This window comes from Notothenia coriiceps, unplaced genomic scaffold, assembly GCF_000735185.1.
Source record: "Notothenia coriiceps isolate Sejong01 unplaced genomic scaffold, NC01 NC01_scaffold00008750, whole genome shotgun sequence".
Lineage (NCBI taxonomy): Eukaryota > Metazoa > Chordata > Actinopteri > Perciformes > Nototheniidae > Notothenia > Notothenia coriiceps.
The window spans coordinates 6,770-11,472 of NW_011341451.1; the positions used below are offsets into that span (position 1 = coordinate 6,770).

General features: G+C 43.8%; 1 long non-coding RNA gene across 1 annotated transcript in view; it reads left to right on the forward strand.

Annotated features, from left to right (window-relative positions):
• LOC104944754 (uncharacterized) overlaps window positions 1-4,447 on the forward strand; it is an 11,100-nt gene extending 6,653 nt beyond the window's left edge. Inside the window, exons 2-4 of the long non-coding RNA XR_798264.1 lie at window positions 2,054-2,243; window positions 2,712-3,848; window positions 4,344-4,447. This is a non-coding gene — a long non-coding RNA (uncharacterized lncRNA). The remainder of the gene's footprint in view (window positions 1-2,053; window positions 2,244-2,711; window positions 3,849-4,343) is intronic.
• Window positions 4,448-4,703: the final 256 nt, after the last annotated feature.

Below are 4,703 nucleotides of genomic sequence, written 5' to 3' on the forward strand. Positions count from 1 at the left end.
CCCCCTGCCCCGCCCTCACCCCCTGCCCCTGCCTGGGCACCAGCAGGCAGACCTTACAGTGACAGTGAGGACACAAAGAAACAAGTAAATGTAACAGGGGCTCGCAGAAGCACTCTTGAATTTAATCACTGTATCATTAATTTATTCTTTACACTGGTTAGTAATTATATACAACATGATGCCAGACGGGTGCATGAGGGCTTGGAACATTTGTGCGAGAAATATTTCTCAATAAGCTCTACTGAAGAGCTCTTGTGAACGGTACTTAAAGGTCCCATGTCATGGCCATTTCTACTGATAATAATTCCATCGTTGAGGTACAGTATATTAGAATAGATATTATATTTATGGTGCTGAGGGGGCTGCAGCAACCCCCATCTGCGAGGCTCCACTAGCACCCGCACCCCCCCAGCACGTCACAGTTTTGTGTGTGTGTGTGTGTGTGTGTGTGTTTGTGTGTCTGGAGCTCCACGCATTGTCCATTTGGACTAACCCTAACCCTTAAACTATTTTTTATTTTATAAAGTCTTGTTAGTCAACATCCATTTTCAAGTTGCAAGAAGAGTTTGTTTTCAGGAATATCTATGTTATTTCCATTCATTATTTATGGAACACAGACAAATGTCAACAACTACAATTTTCAAACCCTAGTATCAGTTACAATTAATCCTCCAGAGGAAATTGCCTTACTTGGATGAAACCATTGCTATCCATCAAATCCTGGGTCTCTTTCCACCTTTTTTTCTTTTTTTCTTCGAGTGCATTTCTGGCAAGCTGAATTAAAACATGACAACGGTAGCAGACTAGTAATTCATCACTGTGCCTCAGCAGCAGGCCTGTTCCACACACAAGCCACTGTGAAGGTCCACCACTGCTGGAAAATGTTTTATAAAACACAGACGACTGGGTTCATAATTCTTTCTCGCACATTCCAAAGATCAGCATTGTTTAGCAGCTGTCTTCTGAGTTCCTCACCCACCCACAGAGCCTCCTGCCTGCACCTGTAAATGAAAAGCATACCGCTCGGTTACCTCGCAGCTGCAGAGGATGGCAGCAGCGTGTCCACTGTGGAGCCAGCGCGGTTCAGTGGAAGTCTGGCACCCGTCCAACGCAGCTGAAAGCTTCCAGCTGTTGGACTCACAAGGCGTTTACCCAGAGACAGACCTCAGGAGGTCAACACGTAGAGGAGTGCGGTTTGAAAGCTTCACACAGAGCGCCGCAGGATCAGTTTAGAGGAATATTTCGGCAGGTAGACATCGCAGAGCTTTTCGGAATATCACACCCCACTGTGTAGGGAAGTGTTTGAGGAATGGGGCCTTAAGTAACCTGGAGAAGAGCCTCAACATGCACATGATTTGCTGAATCTAGCTTGACTTCAAATAAAAAGTTAGTTACATAGAAGTCCAGAATACTGCTGGTTCATCCCAGTTAAAACCGGTCTGAACGGCTCTTAAAACCAGCAGGGCTCTTTGGTCCTGAGTGTGCGGAGGATGAGTACATTCACAGGTGCAGGAAGAGCACACATTCTTTGAGTTCCTAAACAATAACACGTGCTGGATCATCCCTTTCAATGCTAGTATTTGCCATCATGCGTTGGAAAGCTGAGAATTTGTTATCAAAACATTTTTTTACATTGAAGATTTCAATCAGACAGAATTAGAAAGCTAATCATTACGATTAAACAGCTCCTCATTATTCTGTGTTGATCCTGTCATATCCAGTTAAGACTACGTGCACCATTTTCACTGGCTCGTCGTTACAGGTCTGCAGCTCATGACGGGATTCTCTGTTTAGATTAAGTCAATCAAGCTGATTAGTAAAGGGAACATTTGCCTCGTTTGTGGATGTACAAGTGTTTATGGCTAATATAGTCGTTTAAATTAATCAGTTCCTCAGTGCATGCTAAATTGAACTCAAAATCTGAGTTCTCCAGCAGTGCCTACACCTACCTGCGTCTGATTTTTTGACACAACCTAGCTTCCTGCTTAACAGTGCGTCATTCTTAACTTAAAGTACATTAGCATCTAAATATGAATTCTTCACCTGTTTCCAGATTCCTCACCTACTGCCCCAGTAAGAGGATTTTATCGGACGAGGGGCTCAAGCACGAGTACCTCCGCGAGACGCCGCTGCCCATCGACCCGTCCATGTTCCCCACCTGGCCCGCCAAGAGCGAGCAGCAGAGGGTGAAGAGAGGCACCAGCCCTCGCCCACCCGAGGGAGGCCTGGGCTACAGTCACCTGGTAAGGACATTAAGGCTCCATTTTCTCCATTACACACAGCTACCAGTCTTTCCGTACGCTGTCTGTGTTAAATAGATTACAGACCTACAGGCCTCTGCTTTGTGTCCGCGTATTTCCTCCTTATGTTTTCCATGATGAGCTACCGTTGGGGCCCTAATTTTTTCAGCAGTGGTCCTACCCACCCAGAAGCTAAAGGCTTATACTTTCAAGGACAGTTACAGGAGATATTTTCATTCACATTTTAAGGCAACGGTATTGGTTGTTTAGCCCAGCTTTTTTCTTTTCAAAAGTTGAAAAGCTTTTATTAAAACTCCACTGAAACACCGAAAAGGAATATTTCAATTAATAAAAATCAATATGTATCATAAGAATCATTCAGGTTGAGGTTATAATATAAAATATAGAGGAAATTATATCAGAAGAGTGATACAACTTGATTAACCAGGAGCAATCTTTGTTTCTCTCCAGGGTGACGATGACCTCAAAGACACAGGCTTCCATCTGACGACCAGCAACCAGGGGGTGTCTGCAGTCGGTCCTGGATTCAGCCTCAAATTCTGAGCCCAGAAACAGCTGGACACCTGGCTGTCTGACAGAGCGAGAGCAAAGAAAGTTCTGTGAATTGTTTCTTCTTTTGGAATTGGACAGTGTCGCTGGTTTACAGCTGTGAACCAGAGCGAAATCTGACCGGTTACAACTGTTACCAGATAGTCAGGACTGTCTCACAGCAAGACTGGTGGCTCAAACATGTTGAATCTCCAGAAATGTCCCTGCAACCTTTTCGGCTTCTTCTATGTTTTTTACAAACCATTTCACCTTTTTAAACGTGGTCATTTTAGCTCTTAACAGGAGACACAACCATTAACCTTTTTAGAAGTTTAGCTCTCATGTTTTTCTTTATTTTCCCTTTTTATACTTCATGAGAGGGCCAGCTTTTCTAAATGGTTGGTATTTCCTGGCTGCCTGAGCTACTGTATAACGATGCTTTCATCCAGTATTATGTTAGAAATATACTGTCAATGTCACTCCATGACGTGGGCGATGTTATTGCTCAAAATAAAGTTTGAAACTTTGTTTTGTCTGACGCTTTCCATATATTTATATACCCTGTCCAAGCTATCCAAACAGAACCGCACGCTTCCAAAACAGAAAAAAAAAACGAAGGGAAGTCGAGCCTACAAAAAAAAAATCCATACTTGAACCCAACTCGGTAGTCGCTGTCCAACAGTGATGTCATTCTTTGCACTGCACACTTTGTCTCAGTACTTTGTTCTTTCAGGGGAAAGAGACCCAGACTTCACTCTGCCTGTTTGAATGTTGAATTGCTCTGCGACTTCAGAATCAAACCAATAAATTCTTTGATTTTGAGCCGAAGGAAAATAAACCATACATTACATTCCGCTCGCTGCTTTCGCAGAAAAACAAACCCATTGTCTTGGGATGTATAGAGCCAGCTCTAAATGTTCATTAATCAGTTTTATCTATCCCCTTCTGCAGATTATTACACCTGATGTGTTGAATAACCTTGGAAAGAGAGCTGCTAGTGGAATCGACTGCTCTGGATCTCTGGAGGCAGACTGCTGGCTTCACTGTGAGGCTAGTAAAGTAAGCTAGACGTCTGAGGTGTTCCATATGTGGTTTTTGGTCCAAATGTTTCCAAAAGCTGTAGACAACACTGCTTATTTTGGCTGAAGAAGTGTAGTTTGGTCAGTGCATACATTATTCATAAGGCAAGGGCTTCTGTAACTTTCTTTAAGCTCCTTAACAGAAACAGACCTGTTTTTTTTTTTTTGTTGCAACATTTTCTCTGGGACCATTTAGCTAAAGATTGTGTGTTCACTGTATTTTAGAATATTCGCATATAGTGGTTCAGAAATTGATACGTTTTTGACTAGATGCTCAAAGAAGAGGGTTTCATGTTTTGCTCTACAACATAAAATGTCATTAATATTCTACATGTATGTGTCTTATAATTGGCGGGACTATTTAACGTCATCACGCCAAACGAGTACCTTTTAGCTCAGCGGTTGTGACGCCCTGCGACTGATTTAGTGCGTTTATAGCCTAACGATAGATTTAACTTCTGGTGATTGTCCCCAGCTGTCCCAGAAAGCAACGCAGGTTCTGGCCCAGGCTCTCGTCATCTCACGCCTAGTCTACTGTAACTCCCTCCTGGCTGGTCTACCTGCATGTGCCATCCGACCTCTGCAGCTCATCCAGAATGCAGCTGCTCGTCTGGTCTTCAACCTTCCTAAATGTTCCCACACCACGCCGCTCCTCCTTCACTGGCTTCCAGTAACTGCTAGAATCCACTTCAAGATACTTGCATACCATGCTGCGAATGGATCTGGCCCTTCCTACATCCAGGACATGGTTAAACTGTACACCCCAGCACGTGCACTTCGCTTTGCATCAGCCAAATGACTCGCTCACCCCTCGCTGCGAGGGGGACCAAGTTCC